This window comes from Carassius carassius, chromosome 18 (genome assembly GCF_963082965.1).
Source record: "Carassius carassius chromosome 18, fCarCar2.1, whole genome shotgun sequence".
Taxonomy (NCBI): Eukaryota; Metazoa; Chordata; class Actinopteri; order Cypriniformes; family Cyprinidae; genus Carassius; species Carassius carassius.
The window spans coordinates 31,190,346-31,211,238 of record NC_081772.1 but is presented as its reverse complement, the minus strand read 5'-3'; the positions used below and the strand labels follow the sequence as shown (position 1 = coordinate 31,211,238).

Here is a 20,893-nt window from a genome sequence, read left to right as displayed (position 1 = left end):
TAACAAATAGCAATTCTATTCAATTTGATTTAATTAAATACATGCAATAGTGTTGATCAAAATACCTGCAGTGTACTCAGACATCTCAGCAGAGTCCTTTAATGTAAGATCTATCCCATAATAATGTAGAATTTCCATAGAAAAAATGTTGGATTTTGGTCAATTTCACCACATATGGTGCATGTCCACCCTCAATTTATTTGACGGCATATGTGTCCACTTGCAGATTATCAAATAGCAAGTCTATTTAACTTGATACATCTCCAATGTAAACGCTTACTGGTTTGGTGGACAAGCGCTCCCTTTTTTGACCCTTTGACCCCTAAATAAGGTCATAGGGTCACCAGACTTCTATGCCTGTTCGAGGGGGCCCCATGAGACACATATCCAAAATTCGGCCCGATCGGACCCCGGCGAGCCGTGTCCACGAAACCGCTAGGCCGAACACATTCAAGTAAATGGCAGGTGGGATTTTTTTAGAAACGTCCTAGGGGCCCGAAATTTGGAACGGTGGCTCCTGAGGGCCCCTAGAACGTGCTGTCAAAAGCGCGAGGACCTAGCGCAATGCACTTTTTTTCCTTGGGTCCTACGACTACGTGTCTCGGGGCCCTGGTTGAGGGGTCCCTGAGATGCCAGAATCTCAAATCTGGGGGTCCTATGACTTATCGTCTCTGAACAGTGGACGTCCCACCTCCCATCAAAACGCGTACCGCTTTTGTGGACGTGGGGTCCCTTCTGTGACCGTTTGACCCCTAAAGAAGGTCGTAGGGCCACCAGACTTCTGTGCCCGGTCGAGGGGATGCCCTCGAGACACATATCCAATATTCGGCCTGATCGGACCCTTGGGAGTCGTGTCCACGTACCTGCTAGGCCGAGAGGTTAAGGCGATGGACTTGAAATCTATTGGGGTATCCCCGCACAGGTTCGAACTCCTGGTGGTCAACATCACCCCCTAGAGGTGTCAATACTTGGTTTACTGCGGATTCCCTACGGAAAAGGGGGGTAAGCCGACTCGTCCCGTTGGCCAGTTTTCTAAAGGAGAAAATGGATCCAAATTGACAGTACAATCCCTTCGAACCATTATGCGGTATATGGCAATTTAAATGAGATGCCAGAATCTCAAATCTGGGGGCCCTACGACCTATCGTCTCCGAACTGTGGACGTCCCACAACCAATCAAAACGCGTACCGATTTGGTGGACGTGGGGTCCCTTCTGGGACCGTTTGACCCCTAAAGAAGGTCGTAGGGCCACCAGACTTCTATGCCCATTCGAGGGGGTCCCCATGAGACACATATCCAATATTCGGCCTGATCGGAACCTTGGGAGTCGTGTCCACGTACCTGCTAGGCCGAGAGGTTAAGGCGATGGACTTGAAATCTATTGGGGTATCCCCGCGCAGGTTCGAACCCTGCCGACTACGGGAGGGCTTTGCAGTATTGCTTTAGCTTTCTGTGATGGTAATTGTGCCTTCTATGGTCCTTCGCTCTCTGTGCCATAACTGCTTCTAGCTTTCATCCTCGTGACACCTGCATCTCTTCTGGGCAGCTTGTTGTAAAACTGCTGCTTTATAAAAGGTGAGAAGCCAGTGCTCCACAAAAGCCTGGATAGCTCAGTCGGTAGAGCATCAGAATTTTAATCTGAGGGCCAGGGTTCAAGTCCCTGTTTGGGCGAAGGTCTGTCTGCTTTTGGCGGAGTCAACTTGCTATCACTACGGTCCATCACTTCTTCTCAGTGGGATTGTTGTTTTAGCCGCTTCCAGGGATAGCTTACAATCTCCGCTTGCTAGGTTGCAAGTAGGTCAGGCAGCAGTGTTACACACAACATAGGAGAAGGTGGTCTGCTTAATTCAAGTCCCTGTTTGGGCGAAGGTCAGTCTTCTTTTTGTAGGCCTCAGCTTGCTATTACTACGGTCCATCTCTTCTGCTGACTCTGTACTAGAACAATGTTCCTTCCTGCTCCCGGGGATCAGTGCATCTCCCTTGTTCGGCACACCTGATTCTGATGGTCAGCCCTTTAGGAAAGAGTGCTCACAGAGTGAGTAGAATAAGACAGACTTCCCAATTGTGCAGTGCTCTCGGTCCCCAGGGCCAGTACTGAAAAACCCCATTACATAGGATGAGACATGGCAGCCTGATTTCTCCTCAGTGGGACCGCTGTTTTACCCGCTTGCAGGGCTAGCTTGCAATCTCCGCTTGCTGACTGAGCTGGGTTGGTTGCAAGTAGGTCAGGCAGCAGTGTTGGACACAAACTGTGCAGAAATTGGTCTACTCCCGTAGTCGTGGCCGAGTGGTTAAGGCGATGGTCTAGAAATCCATTGGGGTCTCCCCGCGCAGGTTCGAATCCTGCCAACTACGCTGTTTGCTGAAGGCCATGAGGCAAAGCATCCATGCATTTTTCACGGTCCTCGCACTTATTTGCGAAATGTCCAGTCCCTCTTCGATGGACAAACACGCTGCTGGTGCTTCTTGTATCCGGGCTCCAGGGGTTGTCTTGGGTTAGACAGTGGCACGCCGTGATCGTATAGTGGTTAGTACTCTGCGTTGTGGCCGCAGCAACCCCGGTTCGAATCCGGGTCACGGCAACCATCTGCTATTGAGTATACAGGAAGGTTGAACATTTTTTACCACCTCATCTTTCTGCGTGACTTTGTTTCTGAAGCTTGGCCTGTGCAGGGCACCACCAGACAAGGAGGCTTGCTTTCTAACATTAGGCGTAGTCGTGGCCGTACCTTCCAGCGATCGGACGGCTGAACACTTCCTAACACTTCCTCTATAAAGTCCATTTTTTTTTGGAGCGTCCATTCAGGTATAAGTTTGAGGGCTCGTGTACATGGGTTAAGGGGACCTGCGCGCTGACCCCAAAAAATTTTTGACGGACGCGGCGTCGATGTCTGCCGGACCGCACCGGCCCACGGGAGACCCCTGACCGGCACGGGAGGATCTGGACCCCCGAGGGGCCCCGCGGAAGCCCACCCAAATTTGAGGCCCCTAAATGCCATTCAGCACTTCTCCACAGGGTGGCGCACGGAGCAGTACACCTCAGGTTTAAAACAGTGGCATTTTCCCGAATGGGGGGTGGACGATTTTTTTGCCCACGAAACCTATATTTGTCCATTTGACCTTTAAAGTTACAGAATGACCACGGAACCGATGCGGACCCCCGTCGGACCCCCAACCCGGGTCCCACGAACCCATTATTTGTCCATTTGACCATTATATTCACACAATGACTGCGGATCATCTGCGGACCCCTTGCGGACCCCCACCCTGGGTCCCACGAACCCAGTATTTGTCCATTTGACCATTATATATATGGACGTCCCACCTCCCATCAAAACGCGTAACACTTTTGTGGACGTGGGGTCCCATCTGTAACCGTTTGACCCCTAAAGAAGGTCGTAGGGCCACCAGACTTCTGTGCCTGGTCGAGGGGATCCCCTCGAGACACATATCCAAAATTAGGCCCGATCGGACCCTTGGGAGTCGTGTCCACGAATCAGCTAGGCCGAATGCAAGGGAATAAATGGCAGATGGGATTTTTTTAGAAACGTCCCAGGGGCCCGAAATTTGGAACGGTGGCTCCTGAGGGGCCCTAGAGCGTGCTGTCAAAAGCGCGAGGACTTAGCGCAATGCACTTTTTTTCCTTGGTTCCTAGGGCTACGTACTTTTGGGCCCTGGGTGAGGGGCCCCTGAGATGCCAGAATCTCAAATCTGGGGGCCCTACGACCTACCGTCTCCGATATGTGGACATCCCACCTTCAATCAAAACGCGTACATTTTTGATAGTCAAATGAAAGGAAGAGACCTAGCGACTTGAAACTCGGTGACGTGATAGCCCTCGAAGGGCCCTTTCTGAAGCCACCTCCCCCAAGTCGATAGACCCCCGGGGGCCAGTGATACGGGCCCGCAAATGCAAAAAGTCCCAAAATTTGACCGGCCATAACTCACCCAAAGAGAAGGGAAAAAACACCAAACTCTGGTCAATATTAGACCTTGGGGACCCCTATCCGACGACACCAACCCCATGTTCCTATGACCCTGGGGGTCCGAGTTACGGCCCCCCAAACTGTGGGATTTGAACCGTTATAACTCAGGAACCGGACCACCCAGGAACTCGAAGGTGGTCGCATACGGTAGACCCATCGACCCTCTAGAGATCCCCTGAATTTCAGCCCCGGGGTCCACCGCATCCCGGAGAAATTTGCAAAAAAAGAGTACCATCCACCCCCCTCGCACCTACTCATCTATGCCGGCCAGGGTGCACCCTCCCCGGCTAGAGAAGGCAGCTCGAGGGGGGTGGAAGTCGGAAAAAATTTTTTATTATGAGGCCTAGAGAAAACACTTGTACTGTACTCAGGGCACTCAGAGGAATCCATTTTTGTAAGTTTTATCCCATAATACTGTAGAAATATGCATAGAAAATGCAGAGATACGGGCCCGCAAATGCAAAAAGTCCCAAAATTTGACCGGCCATAACTCACCCAAAGAGAGGGGAAAAAACACCAAACTCTGGTCAATATTAGACCTTGGGGACCCCTATCCGACGACACCAGCCCCATGTTCCTATGACCCCGGGGGTCCGAGTTACGGCCCCCCAAAACGTGGGGTTTGAACCGTTATAGCTCAGGAACCGGACCACCCAGGAACTCGAGGGTGGTCACATACGGTAGACCCTTCGACCCTCTAGGGATCCCCTGAATTTCAGCCCCGGGGTCCACCGCATCCCGGAGAAATTAGCCAAAAAAGAGTACCATCCACCCCCCTCGCACCTACTCATCCATGCGGCCAGGGTGCACCCTCCCCGGCTAGAGAAGGCAGCTCGAGGGGGGTGGAAGTCGGAAAAATTTTTTTATTATGAGGCCTAGAGAAAACACTTGTACTGTGTTCAGGGCACTCAGAGGAATCCATTTTTGTAAGTTTTATCCCATTATACTGTAGAAATTTGCATAGAAAAAATGTTGAATTTTGGTTAATTTCACCACATGTGGTGAATGTTAACCAAAATGTCACAGACTTTGCCAAGCTGTAACTCTGCCAAAACGGGGCCAAACTGCACCAAAATCGGGTCAGAGTAAGACCTCCAGAAGGCCTACCGAACACCGCTGCCCCCCATCCATAACACCCCGGGGGGCGGAGTTATGGCCCCCCACATTTTTGATAGTCAAATGAAAGGAAGAGACCTAGCGACTTGAAACTCGGTGACGTGATAGCCCTCGAAGGGCCCTTTCTGAAGCCACCTCCCCCAAGTCGATAGACCCCCGGGGGCCAGTGATACGGGCCCGCAAATGCAAAAAGTCCCAAAATTTGACCGGCCATAACTCACCCAAAGAGAAGGGAAAAAACACCAAACTCTGGTCAATATTAGACCTTGGGGACCCCTATCCGACGACACCAACCCCATGTTCCTATGACCCTGGGGGTCCGAGTTACGGCCCCCCAAACTGTGGGATTTGAACCGTTATAACTCAGGAACCGGACCACCCAGGAACTCGAAGGTGGTCGCATACGGTAGACCCATCGACCCTCTAGAGATCCCCTGAATTTCAGCCCCGGGGTCCACCGCATCCCGGAGAAATTTGCAAAAAAAGAGTACCATCCACCCCCCTCGCACCTACTCATCTATGCCGGCCAGGGTGCACCCTCCCCGGCTAGAGAAGGCAGCTCGAGGGGGGTGGAAGTCGGAAAAATTTTTTTATTATGAGGCCTAGAGAAAACACTTGTACTGTACTCAGGGCACTCAGAGGAATCCATTTTTGTAAGTTTTATCCCATAATACTGTAGAAATATGCATAGAAAATGCAGAGATACGGGCCCGCAAATGCAAAAAGTCCCAAAATTTGACCGGCCATAACTCACCCAAAGAGAGGGGAAAAAACACCAAACTCTGGTCAATATTAGACCTTGGGGACCCCTATCCGACGACACCAGCCCCATGTTCCTATGACCCCGGGGGTCCGAGTTACGGCCCCCCAAAACGTGGGGTTTGAACCGTTATAGCTCAGGAACCGGACCACCCAGGAACTCAAGGGTGGTCGCATACGGTAGACCCCTCGACTCTCTAGGGATCCCCTGAATTTCAGCCCCGGGGTCAACCGCATCCCGGAGAAATTAGCAAAAAAAAGAGTACCATCCACCCCCCTCGCACCTACTCATCCATGCCGGCCAGGGTGCACCCTCCCCGGCTAGAGAAGGCAGCTCGAGGGGGGTGGAAGTCGGAATTTTTTTTTTATTATGAGGCCTAGAGAAAACACTTGTACTGTAATTAGGGCACTCAGAGGAATCCATTTTTGTAAGTTTTATCCCATAATACTGTAGAAATATGCATATAAAAAATGTTGGATTTTGGTTAATTTCACCACATGTGGTGAATGTTAACCAAAATGTCACAGACTTTGCCAAGCTGTAACTTTGCCAAGCTGTAGACCCTTCGACCCTCTAGGGATCCCCTGAATTTCAGCCCCGGGGTCCACCGCATCCCGGAGAAATTTGCAAAAAAAGAGTACCATCCACCCCCCTCGCACCTACTCATCTATGCCGGCCAGGGTGCACCCTCCCCGGCTAGAGAAGGCAGCTCGAGGGGGGTGGAAGTCGGAAAATTTTTTTTATTATGAGGCCTAGAGAACACACTTGTACTGTACTCAGGGCACTCAGAGGAATCCATTTTTGTAAGTTTTATCCCATAATACTGTAGAAATATGCATAGAAAATGCAGAGATACGGGCCCGCAAATGCAAAAAGTCCCAAAATTTGACCGGCCATAACTCACCCAAAGAGAGGGGAAAAAACACCAAACTCTGGTCAATATTAGACCTTGGGGACCCCTATCCGACGACACCAGCCCCATGTTCCTATGACCCCGGGGGTCCGATTTACGGCCCCCCAAAACGTGGGGTTTGAACCGTTATAGCTCATGAACCGGACCACCCAGGAACTCGAGGGTGGTCGCATACGGTAGATCCCTCGACTCTCTAGGGATCCCCTGAATTTCAGCCCCGGGGTCAACCGCATCCCGGAGAAATTAGCAAAAAAAAGAGTACCATCCACCCCCCTCGCACCTACTCATCCATGCCGGCCAGGGTGCACCCTCCCCGGCTAGAGAAGGCAGCTCGAGGGGGGTGGAAGTCGGAAATTTTTTTTTATTATGAGGCCTAGAGAAAACACTTGTACTGTACTTAGGGCACTCAGAGGAATCCATTTTTGTAAGTTTTATCCCATAATACTGTAGAAATATGCATAGAAAAAGTGTTAACCAAACTGTCACACACTTTGCCAAGCTGTAACTCCGCCAAAACGGGGCCAAACTGCACCAAAATCGGGTCAAAGTCAGACCAGGGGGACCTCTATCCGACGCCACCAGCCCCAAGTCCCTGAACCCCCGGCAGGCAGAGATACAGTGCCCCAAATTTGGTGTCCATCCAATATGAATAAATGGCAAGTGGGATATGTGTCCACCTTAGGTTTAACAAAAAGCAATTCTAGTAAATTTGATTTAATTAAATATAGGCAATATTGTTGATCAAAACGCCTGCAGTGTACTCAGACAGCCCAGCAGAGTCCATTCATGTAAGTTTTATCACAATATACTGTAGAATTTGCATAAAAAATAATGTCCACGGGAGCACTACGGAGGTCCCGCTGAATAAATTGTAAATTTACATTTTTTTTTAAAAAACCTCCCATTTGCCATTCATTCAGCACGCCCTTCCTAATGGTTCCGTGGACAGATCAATTTTAGCGGTTTCGTGGTTGAAGTCTCATCAGCTGTACTCTGCAAGCTCCCAGGAACCCATTTTTGTAAGTTTTATCCCATAATACTGTAGAATTTGCATAAACATGAGCGTTGAATTTTGGCACACATGTGCACCACATGTGGTGCGTATCTCACTTTTCATTAAATAGCAAATGTATTTAACTTTATTTATTTCAAATGTGTGTTATTGTTAATGAAAAGACCTTTACTGTACTCAGGACACCCAGAGGAATCCATTCATGTAAGTTTAATCCAATAATAATGTAAAATATGCATAAAAATTTATGTCCACGGGAGCGCTACGGAGGTGCCGCTGAATAAATTGTAAATGGACTTTTTTTTGAAAAAACCTCCCATTTGCCATTCATTCAGCACGCCCTTCCTAATGGTTCCGTGGACAGATCAATTTTAGCGGTTTTGTGGTTGAAGTCTCATCAGCTGTACTCTGCAAGCTCCCAGGAATCCATTTTTGTAAGTTTTATCCCATAACACTGTAGAAATATGCATAGGAAAAATTTTGGATTTTGGTTAATTTCACCACATGTGGTGAATATTAACCAAAATGTCACACACTTTGCCAAGCTGTAACTCCGCCAAAACGGGGCCAAACTGCACCAAAATCGGGTCAAAGTCAGACCACGGGGACCTCTATCCGACGCCACCAGCCCCAAGTCCCTGAACCCCCGGCAGGCGGAGATACAGTGCCCCAAATTTGGTGTCCATCCAATATGAATAAATGGCAAGTGGGATATGTGTCCACCTTAGGTTTAACAAAAAGCAATTCTAGTAAATTTGATTTAATTAAATATAGGCAATATTGTTGATCAAAACGCCTGCAGTGTACTCAGACAGCCCAGCAGAGTCCATTCATGTAAGTTTTATCACAATATACTGTAGAATTTGCATAAAAAATAATGTCCACGGGAGCACTACGGAGGTCCCGCTGAATAAATTGTAAATGGACATTTTTTTTTAAAAAACCTCCCATTTGTCATTCATTCAGCACGCCCTTCCTAATGGTTCCGTGGACAGATCAATTTTAGCGGTTTCGTGGTTGAAGTCTCATCAGCTGTACTCTGCAAGCTCACAGGAATCCATTTTTGTAAGTTTTATCCCATAACACTGTAGAAATATGCATAGGAAAAATGTTGGATTTCTGGTTCCGGAATCCGCTAGGCCGAACCCATTCAAGTATGTGGCGGATGGGACTTTTTTAGAAAAGACCCAGGGGCCCGAAATTCGGATCGGTGGGTCCAGGGTACGCCCCGATTGAGCTGCCGAAAGAGTGGGGCCCTAAGGCGAGGGGAAAATTCGGAGCCTCCTGCACAAAATCTCTCCCTCAGCCCTCTCTGACTCTTACATGATCAGAGCCTTTTGAGAGATTTCAGGGGTGCCGGATGGGATTTTTTTTTTCAAGGTCCTACAGCTTCGTGCTTCAGGGACATGGGAGAGGGGCCCCTGAGATGCGAGAATCTCGAATCTCGGGGCCCTATGACCCATCGTCTCCGAAGGGCGGATGTCCCATCTCCAATGTAAACGCATACCGGTTTAGTGGACAAGCGCTCCCTTTTTTGACCCTTTGACCCCTAAATAAGGTCGTAGGGTCACCAGACTTCTATGCCCGGTTGAGTTGGCCCCCATGAGACACATATCCAAAATTCGGCCCGATCGGACCACGGCGAGCCGTGTCCACGAAACCGCTAGGCCGAACACATTCAAGTAAATGGCAGGTGGGATTTTTTTAGAAACGTCCTAGGGGCCCAAAATTTGGATCAGTGGCTCCTGAGGGCCCCTAGAACGTGCTGTCATAAGCGCGAGGACCTAGCACGATGCACTTTTTTCCATGGGTCCGACGACTACGTGTTTTGGGGCCCTGGTTGAGGGTCCCCTGAGATGCCAGAAACTCATATCTGGGGGCCCCTAAGACCTATCGTCTCCGAACTGTGGACGTCCCACCACCAATCAAAATGCATACCAATTGGGTGGACGTGGGGTCCCTTCTGTGACCGTTTGACCCCTAGAGAAGGTCATAGGGCCACCAGACTTCTATGCCCGGTTAAGTGGGTCCCCATGAGACACATATCCAAAATTCGGCCCGATGGGACCCTTGCGAGTCAGGTCCACGAACTCGCTAGGCCAAAAACATTCAAGTATATGGCAGGTGGGACTTTTTTAGAAAAGACCCAGGGGCCCGAAATTCGGATCGGTGGGTCAAGGGGCCGCCCCGAGTGAGCTTCCGAAAGCGCGGGGCCCTGGGGCCCTCGCGAGTTGTGTCCACGAATCCGCTAGGCCAAACCCATTCAAGTATGTGGCAGGTGGGACTTTTTTAGAAAAGACCCAGGGGCCCGAAATTCGGATCGGTGGGTCCAGGGGCCGCCCTGATTGAGCTGCCGAAAGAGTGGGGCCCTAAGGCGAGGGGAAAATTCGGAGCCTCCTGCACAAAATCTCTCCCTCAGCCCTCTCTGACTCTTACATGATCAGAGCCTTTTGAGAGATTTCAGGGTGCAGGATGGGAATTTTTTTTCAAGGTCCTACAGCTTCGTGCTTTGGGGACATGGGAGAGGGGCCCCTGAGATGCGAGAATCTCGAATCTCGGGGCCCTACGACCCATCGTCTCCGAAGGGCGGATGTCCCATCTCCAATGTAAACGCGTACCGGTTTGGTGGACAAGCGCTCCCTTTTTTGACCCGTTGACCCCTAAATAAGGTCGTAGGGTCACCAGACTTCTATGCCCGGTCGAGATGGCCCCCATGAGACACATATCCAAAATTCGGCCCGATCGGACCCCGTCGAGCCGTGTCCACGAAACCGCTAGGCCGAACACATTCAAGTAAATGGCAGATGGGATTTTTTTAGAAACGTCCTAGGGGCCTGAAATTTGGATCGGTTGCTCCTGAGGGCCCCTAGAACGTGCTGTCAAAAGCGAGAGAACCTAGTGCGATGCACTTTTTTTCCATGGGTCCTACGACTACGTGTTTCGGGGCCCTTGTTGAGGGGCCCCTGAGATGCCAGAATCTCAAATCTGGGGGCCCTACGACCTATCGTCTCCGAACTGTGGACGTCCCACCTCCCAACAAAATGCGTACCGCTTTTGTGGACGTGGGGTCCCTTCTGTGACCGTTTGACCCCTAAAGAAGGTCGTAGGGCCACCAGACTTCTGTGCCCGGTCGAGGGGATGCCCTCGAGACACATATCCAAAATTCGGCCCGATGGGACCCTTGCAAGTCCTGTCCATTAACCCGCTAGGCCAAAAACATTCAAGTATATGGCAGGTGGGACTTTTTTAGAAAAGACCCAGTGGCCCGAAATTCGGATCGGTGGGTCAAGGGGCCGCCCCAAGTGAGCTTCCGAAAGCACGGGGCCCTGGGGCCCTCGCGAGTTGTGTCCACGAATCCGCTAGGCCAAACCCATTCAAGTATGTGGCAGGTGGGACTTTTTTAGAAAAGACCCAGGGGCCCGAAATTCGGATCGGTGGGTCCAGGGGCCGCCCCGATTGAGCTGCCGAAAGAGTGGGGCCCTAAGGCGAGGGGAAAATTCGGAGCCTCCTGCACAAAATCTCTCCCTCAGTCCTCTCTGACTCTTACATGATCAGAGCCTTTTGAGAGATTTCAGGGTGCAGGATGGGAATTTTTTTTCAAGGTCCTACAGCTTCGTGCTTTGGGGACATGGGAGAGGGGCCCCTGAGATGCGAGAATCTCGAATCTCGGGGCCCTACGACCCATCGTCTCCGAAGGGCGGATGTCCCATCTCCAATGTAAACGCGTACCGGTTTGGTGGACAAGCGCTCCCTTTTTTGACCCTTTGACCCCTAAATAAGGTCGTAGGGTCACCAGACTTCTATGCCCGGTCGAGGTGGCCCCCATGAGACACATATCCAAAATTCGGCCCGATCGGACCCCGGCGAGCCGTGTCCACGAAACTGCTAGGCCGAACACATTCAAGTAAATGGCAGGTGGGATTTTTTTAGAAACGTCCTAGGGGCCTGAAATTTGGATCGGTTGCTCCTGAGGGCCCCTAGAACGTGCTGTCAAAAGCGCGAGAACCTAGTGCGATGCACTTTTTTTCCATGGGTCCTACGACTACGTGTTTCGGGGCCCTTGTTGAGGGGCCCCTGAGATGCCAGAATCTCAAATCTGGGGGCCCTACGACCTATCGTCTCCGAACTGTGGACGTCCCACCTCCCAACAAAACGCGTACCGCTTTTGTGGACGTGGGGTCCCTTCTGTGACCGTTTGACCCCTAAAGAAGGTCGTAGGGCCACCAGACTTCTGTGCCCGGTCGAGGGGATGCCCTCGAGACACATATCCAAAATTCGGCCCGATCGGACCCTTGGGAGTCGTGTCCACGAGTCCGCTAGGCCGAACGCATGGGAATAAATGACAGGTGGGATTTTTTTAGAAACGTCCCAGGGGTCCCAAATTTCACAGCGGGGTCCGTGGGGCCCCCCCAGTGACCTCACCGAGACCGCGGGCCGATCGGAGCGACTTGCGTCGGCGACCCCGAAATGGCCAGAGGGGGCGCCGGTGAGCGCCCGCTGGACGGGGACGCCCACCCCCCACCTCTGGGACCCTTTTGGGAACGTTCCGTGAAAATAGTGGAAAAGTGGACAAATAGTGGTTCCTTGGGACCGGGGGTCCGGGTCGGGGGTCCTCGCGGCTCGAGGGTCAGATCCGCGACGATAATGGTTAAATGGACAAATAATGGGTTCGTGGTCACGGGGGTCCGCTCAGCGGACCCATATGGCGGGTGGACTAAAAGCAGCTCGCTGGGATGCGAAGCCCACCCTAGAACAGCCCCGGCCATTGGTTTAATGGGAAAAAGGCCAAATAATAGGGTCCTGGAAGCGAATACCCCCAATGGCCAGCAGAACGATGGCAAAAGGACCTTTATAGGGTTCGTGGTCACGGGGGTCCGCACAGCGGACCCATATGGCGGGTGGACAAAACGCGGCCCGCTGGGATGCGAAGCCCACCCTAGAACTGCCCCGGCCATTCGTTTAATGGGAGAAAGGCCAAATAATAGGGTCCTGGGAGCGAATACCCCCAACGGCCAGCAGAACGATGGCAAAAGGACCTATATAGGGTTCGTGGGAGGTGGGGGTGGGGGTGGGGGGGCTCCCCCGGTGGTCAACATCACCCCCTAGAGGTGTCAATACTTGGTTTACTGCGGATTCCCTACGGAAAAGGAGGGTAAGCCGACTCGTCCCGTTGGCCAGTTTTCTAAAGGAGAAAATGGATCCAAATTGACAGTACAATCCCTTCGAACCATTATGCGGTATATGGCAATTTAAATGAATGGGGTTTTTTCCACGAACCCATTATATGTACTACCTAACAACATTTGAATACTTCCGAACAAGGTCGCAACACTTCCTAACAAAGTCAGAACGAATGACCGAACACATCCTAAATTAATCCGAACAGGTCCTAACGCAAATCCGAAACTTTCGAACAGATGGGGCAAAGGAGCCAATCAATTCCTACCGAGAGGAAAGAGCCAATCAGCAAGTTGACATGCCAATCTCGCCGCTGATTGGCTGAATGAGTTTCGTGATATTCCAGTTGTTTGTAACTCACTTGACACCTGCTATGCGGAGATTCAAGGTAAGCGTTATCACAATACAAATCCGTGACATCAGTGTTAACCTATTTGTTCAAACATTAATTCATGATTTGGAATAAAGATTATTCTGATCGTTCTACGCTTGCGTAGCAAGGCAAGCTAACTTAACGTGTCGCTAACTGATAATTGTTAAGCCTTCGATTCATAACAAGTTTTTATTTTCTATATCTTTGCAAGAATTTCATTTCATCATTCAGTATTCCAAGTATCCATTTCCAATGTTATTTCAGTCATGACTGAGTGATTCTTTACTGAATGTATTTAAATCTTTTACTATTCCAGGTATTCATTAAATATCTAGTTTTTTTCCCCTTTCTTACTTTATATACAAACACAGTTTTTATAATTATACATCGAATTTTTTGCAAGTAGGAACATATTTACTGCAGAAAACTATTAACCTGCCACATATTTCACCACTCAACATGTCTGCTTTTATATACTTGATGTGAGTCTTTATATATTTATATATATATATATATATATATATATATATATATATATATATATACTATATATGTGTGTGTGTGTGTGTATATATAAATATAAAACTGCAATAAACTCCTTTCTACTGTTGCTATATTAACACATATTTAACCACATTGATTTGTTTCCCATTATTGTTCAGATATGACCAAAACAGGCAAATCCTCTGCTTATTGGAACGACATCTGCCACAGGTATGCCCAGGGCACCTTCCAGTTCAGTACAGGAAAAAGGCCTGGAAGCAGAAAATGGAAGGAGGTCCTGGAGCGGATTGATGCCTGTCCCCTGCAAAGGGGGAGTAAGGTGGACCTGTTTGGCAGGCACATAGTGTGCACTTGTGGGTTCCATAAGGTAGGTATATGATATAATATATAAAAGGCATGATAAGTCCCTGTATCATGTAATACACTATTTTATGCACCAACCCCTGATATATTCTCAGAATATATTCTCAGTACAGTTCTGCAGAGTAATTGGTGTAATTATTTAACATGAATCAGAATCAGAATCAGAATCAGAATCAGAATCAGAAAGAGCTTTATTGCCAAGTATGCTTGCACATACAAGGAATTCGTTTTAGTGACATAAGCTTCCAGTAAACAGAGACAACAACACACAGACAAAAAAAAAAAAAAAAAAAAACATATTAATTTACAGGAGAATTACAAATTGGCAAATAAATAAGTGTATAAACAATTGTGCTATAAATGATAATGGAATAGGATTGAGTGAGATGCAGGAATGTTCTAGGATGGAGGGGTAACAAATAAATATAAGGATATTGCACATTTTTGCATAAGCATACGTTTAAGTGGGAAACATTTAACTGTTCATGAGGTAGATTGCCTGGGGGAAGAAACTATTCTTGTGCCTTGCTGTTCTTGTATTTGCGGCTCTGAGGCGCCGGCCAGATGGCAAAAGTTCAAAGATGGGGTGACTTGGATGTGAGGGATCCAGAGTGATTTTCTGAGTCCTTTTCCTCACTCTGGATGTGTACAGTTCTTGGAGGGTGGGCAGGGGAGCACCAATAATCCTTTCAGCAGTCCGAACAGTTCTCTGTAGTCTTCTGATATCTGATTTTGTAGCTGAACCAAACCAGACAGTAATTGAAGTACACAGGACTGACTCAATGACGGCTGAGTAGAACTGTTTCAGCAGCTCCTGTGGCAGGTTAAACTTCCTCAGCTGGCAAAGGAAGTACAACCTTTGTTGGGCTTTTTTCACAATGGAGCCAATGTGATTGTCCCACTTCAGGTCCTGAGAGATGGTGGTTCCCAGGAATCTGAATGACTCCACTGCAGCCACAGTGCTGTTCATGATGGTGAGTGGGGAAAGTGCAGGGGGGTTTCTCCTAAAGTCCACAATCATCTCCACTGTTTTGAGCGTGTTCAGCTCCAGGTTGTTAAGACTGCACCAGACAGCCAGCTGCTCAACCTGGATGAGGCCGATGACTGTAGTGTCGTCTGCAAACTTCAGGAGCTTGACAGAGGGGTCTTTAGAGGTGCAGTCGTTGGTGTACAGGGAGAAGAGCAGAGGGGAGAGAACACATCCCTGAGGGGCACCAGTGTTGGTGGAGGGGCACCTGTTTGCTCGGTACGCATACTGCAGGGGGTCCAGTAAGGGTCCAGTGATGTCCTTCAGATAAGCCAGAACCAGTTTTTCAAACGACTTCATGACGACAGACGTTAGAGCCACAGGTCTGTAGTCGTTAAGTCCTGTTATCTTGGGTTTCTTTGGAATGGGGATTATGGTGGAGCGTTTGAAGCAGGAAGGCACTTCACACAACTCCAGAGATCTGTTGAAGATCTGTGAAAAGATGGGGGCCAGCTGGTCAGCACAGATTTTCAGACAGGCTGGTGTAACGCCATCTGGGCCTGGTGCTTTTCTTCTTTTGTTTTTCTTGAAGACCTGGCGCACATCATCTTCACAGATTTGAAGAGCAGGAGGTATGGAGAGGGGGATTGCAGGAGGTGTTAATGGTTGTGTAGGGAGATGGTCAGAGTGGGTGTTGGGGGTTTCAAATCTACAATAAAACTCATTCAGGTCTTTAGCAAGTCGTTGATTAGCCTCAGTGCAAGGGGATGGTGTCTTGTAGTTTGTGATGGCTCTCAGTCCTCTCCAAACTGAAGTAGAGTCGTTGGAAGTAAACTGGTCTTCCAACTTTTTAGCATAGGTCTTTTTAGCCTCTCTAATCTCTTTGTTCAGTGTGTTCCTGGCCTGATTGTACAAGACCCTGACCCTATTTATGTAGGCATCCTCTTTGGCCTGACGAAAGTGTCTGAGTTTTACTGTAAACCATGGCTTATCATTGTTGAATGTTAAATAAGTCCTGGTAGGAATGCATATATCCTCACAGAAACTAATATAGGATGTTACAGTCTCTGTGAGTTCGTCCAGATCGGTGGTAGCAGCTTCAAAAACGCTCCAGTCTGTGATGTCAAAACAAGATTGCAAATCCTGCTCTGTTTCGCTGGTCCATCTCTTCACAGTCTTTACTACAGGTTTAGCAGATTTAAGTTTCTGCTTGTAGGTCGGTATAAGATGAACCAGACAGTGATCAGAACGTCCCAAAGCTGCTCGTGGAACAGAGTGATATGCATCCTTTATTGTGGTGTAACAGTGATCCAGTATATTACTGTCTATGGTGGGACAGGTAACATGCTGTTTGTATTTTGGCAGTTCACGGGAGAGATTGGCATTATTAAAGTCCCCAAGAATGATTAAAACAGAGTCCGGGTATTGTTGTTCTGTGTCTGTGATCTGATCAGCGAGTTTCTGTAAAGCTGAGCTCACATGCGCTTGAGGTGGAATGTAAACACTAACCAGAATGAGCGAGTGAAACTCCCGCGGCGAATAGAACGGCTTGCAGTTGATAAACTGCGTTTTTAGATCAGGACAGCACATCTTCTTTAACACAGTTACATCTGTACACCACCGTTCATTGATGTAAAAGCATGTCCCGCCGCCGCGCGATTTCCCCGTTGATTCTGCGTCGCGATCCGCTCTAAACAGCTGAAAGCCCGGCAGATGGAGTGCGCTGTCCGGTATGGCATCATTCAGCCAGGTTTCCGTGAAACGCAGAGCAGCAGAGTGAGAGAAATCCTTATTTGTCCGAGAGAGCAGAAGGAGTTCGTCCATTTTGTTGGGTAAAGAGCGGAGATTTGCGAGATGGATGCTAGGCAACGGCGTTCGAAATCCGCGCTTCCTGAGTCTGACGAGCGCTCCCGCTCGCTTTCCCCGCCTGCGCGTCCTGAAGCGCTTGATCAGCGCCGCTGCTCCTCCGATAACAATGTTCAGTAAAACGTCTGTATAATAGAAATCCGGAAAAATATCATGTGGTGTGTTCTGCCGAATGTTCAGCAGTTCATCCCTGGTGAAACTGATCGTGTTTGTTAAACAAAAAACAGGAAAAACGAACAAAAACAGTACAAACACTGGAGAGCCAAGCACTGAAGCAGCCATGTGCGGCGCCATCTTGGAAGTAAGAACAATAGTAAGACCTTCTTTTGTTCCTAATATTAATTTTCTCCCAGTCAACAGATAAGGTCTTGATTGAGTCAGGGCCTAAGGTAAAGGCAGGCGGCAGCTCAGAGGAGACCGGGACATCACAGGAAGTACATGGGGTGAAATGTTCTCTGTGTAGTGTGGTTGTGGAGGCAGAGAAGTTCTCTGAGCACCTCTCTGACCACCACGTTGAAGAGAGGTGTGACAGCTGTGGGGTCAGGGTCCAGGGTGCCGTCGGACTCCTCCAACACATTGAGTCGAGCCATTATGGGGCTCCACGTGTCAGCCCTTCAAAAAATCCCACACCATCTCCTTGCCCCTCACCATCTCCATGGCTGCCTCCACCTCCACAGCACTTGCCGTCTCCAATGCCAGTACCAGTGTCTCCATCCCCAGGGCCCACTCCATTCCCACAACACTCTCCAGCTCCAAAGCCCTCACCACCACCTCCACGGTGCTCTCCATCTCCACAGCCCACTCCATCCTCACATCCAGTACCCTCACTGCAGCCTACACCATCTCTGCCTCAGGCTATTACTGACTGGGAGAGCTTTCTTCCCAGTCAGTTCAAGAGAGTCCTCCAGCCAGCAGATTGGGTGTGGATTGCCAAGTGCCTCTATGAGCCCACAGGGCAGCTGAGGCAGAAGATCCAGGTGAACTGGTTTTATCCATCGATGCAGCCCAAGCCATGTCCTCCTGAGCCCGGGTGGTACTTCCGACAGAGGATGTTCTTGTGGGCACCAATGAGGATGTGGGGCATTCCTCTTAAATGCCCACAGTGTGGCCAGAAGATGCACCATTCAGGAATTTACCCAAAGGTCAGGGGGGTGATTGACATGGATAGCCGCTATTACCTTGTGGGTGGGGACTATCCACGCTGCAGTGCATGCAAGTTGCCAGTATGCCCATGGAGCCAGGACATCCTTTCACAACTGGATGTGGCACACAGGACCATGTTTCCAGCGGTGCTGACCACTCAGCTAGCCCTGGACAGGAAATGTGTGACTTTCCTCGGGCCAAGGACCAGTGGTAACAGTTCCTCCTACTTCCAGTCAGCAGTAGAGGAAGCCCACAGTGAGGAGTGGGCACGACGCACCATCCAGTACCTCTCTGATTGTGAGCATCATTTGAGAAAGGTTACCCTGGTCCAATCTGCAACGGCACCTGCCTTTTCTGCATCCACACCCTTCAGGCCACTTCCATTCGCCCAGTGGTTTGAGACTGTCCACTCCAACGATATCCTCAGCCATTTGGACGAGATGAAGGGGGTGATTACCTCCACCTATGGCCGAATCCTGAAGATGGATTCTACAAAGAAGGTACAATACATGAAGGTTTCAGCATGAGGTTTATTTTCAGCCAGAAAGAATTTCAACATGATGAAAAATGTTTTGTTATATACATTTGTGTTATATATATATATATATATATATATATATATATATATATATATATATATATATATATATATATATTATAATGTACCATACAAATCAAAGAAAAAGTTTAATTAAGCTTGTCAGAATGGTTTTATTTTTCCTTCTTTTTGTTTTTCAGATCACCAAAAAGCTGGCTGGTGGCATTGGGGACACGGCTGCATGGATGACCAACATTGGCAATGAGCTCGGCCAGGTTCTGAACAGTGTTCTGACAACAGCTGAAGGCACAGGACTGGAGGAGCTGTGCCAGGGCGTCGTCAAACGCTACCAGAATGCTGGCGAGCCAGAGCCTGAGGTCATCTATGTTGACCGGGATTGCTGCAGTCAGTCAGGTGAGATTTTCAAATTACTACTTTATCAAATGTGCACTGCAATATATTTTATAAAAGGTAATAGTGGTGTAAAAAAGTTCCCCTTTCCCTATTGGTGATGGTAATTAATTAGTATTATTTTTACAGCCAGTGTATTAAAAATTGTAATAAATTATATTGACTGAAAAGTATGTTTGAAATTAAATCAAATGCATGTTTTTTATTTTTTCTCCTCCACAGGTGCATCTTCAGTGTTAAAACTTTTTCGGCCATGGAAGTCTATTGTAAGGCTAGATATCTTCCATTTTATGAGAAGATTCAACTGTGGCCTTACTACAGAACACCACCCTCTCTATGGTACCTTTTGTTCAAAACTTTCCTCCTGTATCTTTGAGTGGGATCAGGAGGATGTGAAAGAACTTAAGGCTGCCAAGAGAGGGGAGTGGAAGTGCAGCCATGGTGGAAAGGCTCCCACTGAGGCTCAGCTCATGGCCAGCATCAGCCCAGGTGAACTCGCGAAGCACTGTAGGCGGCGGACACGCAGGGATGAGGAAATCCGGGCCATGATTTCAGGGCTGCTGGAATCACTGTGGGAGCTAACTGACACTACAGGGTTTCGCCTGGTTAACCCTGACAGCATGCACCATGTCTGGGAGATGCAACAAAAACACCTCGAGTGCATCCAGGACCCTCCACATGTAGAGTTGTACACAAAGACGGGGACACTCCAGAAGGGTGGCAAAGTCCTAAACGTGCTTAGGTGCGGCAGGGGGTCATCCTCGCTGGAGAGTTTTCACCGCCACCAGTGTGCCTTCATTCCTGGTAAATTCTGAATATTAAATTGCAGTATGCTTTGTAGATTTTTACGTTGAAAAGATCGCTATTGTGTCAACAACAGAACCCTGGGTGCTACCTGGATTTGGCTTGTTTTTATGGAATTTACTATCAGTCTCATTATTATGTGTTACTGTTCTATAACTGTGTCATTAAATTTGTATGTCCTCAGTTTAAAATAATTGCTGACTGAATCTGTGCATTTTCATTCTTAGGATGGAGATGCAATGCCATGCACACACAAATGTACATGTTAGAGGGGGCCTCGAGGTGGAACATGAGCCGGGCAAAAGAAGCTGTATCTGTGGTGGGGGCCTCAACCCTAAGGACATTTGATGTCTGCACAATGTCTCATTTAAACAGCATGAGCCAACGGGTCCTTGGTCGGGCTTTGATGCCAGAATTTACCCCTCCAGGAAAACCCACTGGTAAGATATCTCACAGGAAAATGCTGAGCATTCGAGTATTTCTCTCTCTCCTGTGTTTGTTTGTTTGTGTGTGTGTGAGTGTGTGTGTCCTCTCCCCATTAACAATGTGGTACAAATTATTGCAGGGGAGCGCATTGCAGTGGAGTACTTGTTGGCCCAGTCCAATAGAGGCGACCAGTTGATTGCACACCACAATGACATGCCTGAAGTCTCCCCAGAGGAGCCCGAAGAGGATAGTGAAATTGACACGACTGTGTGCCATGCAGCTGATCTTAGGGCTGATGACTCTCCAGTAGCTGTCGTGCAGGTCCAGGTGACAAGTCAGGTGGGTGACACTGAACCCAAATCCCCAGATGAGGAGGTCACTGAGGAAGAGGAGGATGACACTGCAAGTCCTAGCACATCAAGCCAGGTAATATTGCTATCCTGTACTATTTTTTACTTTTAAAAAAAATGTATCTGGTACAGTGCAAAACGCCTATTGTCACCAATGTGTAAAGTTAAAATATATGTAAACA

General features: G+C 48.7%; 2 non-coding genes across 2 annotated transcripts; both read left to right on the top strand.

Annotated features, from left to right (window-relative positions):
- Positions 1–2,274: 2,274 nt before the first annotated feature.
- On the top strand, positions 2,275–2,356 carry trnas-aga (transfer RNA serine (anticodon AGA)). The gene has a single exon. It is a non-coding gene; the product is annotated as a tRNA-Ser (tRNA).
- Positions 2,357–2,511: 155 nt separating this feature from the next.
- On the top strand, positions 2,512–2,583 carry trnah-gug (transfer RNA histidin (anticodon GUG)). The gene has a single exon. It is a non-coding gene; the product is annotated as a tRNA-His (tRNA).
- Positions 2,584–20,893: the final 18,310 nt, after the last annotated feature.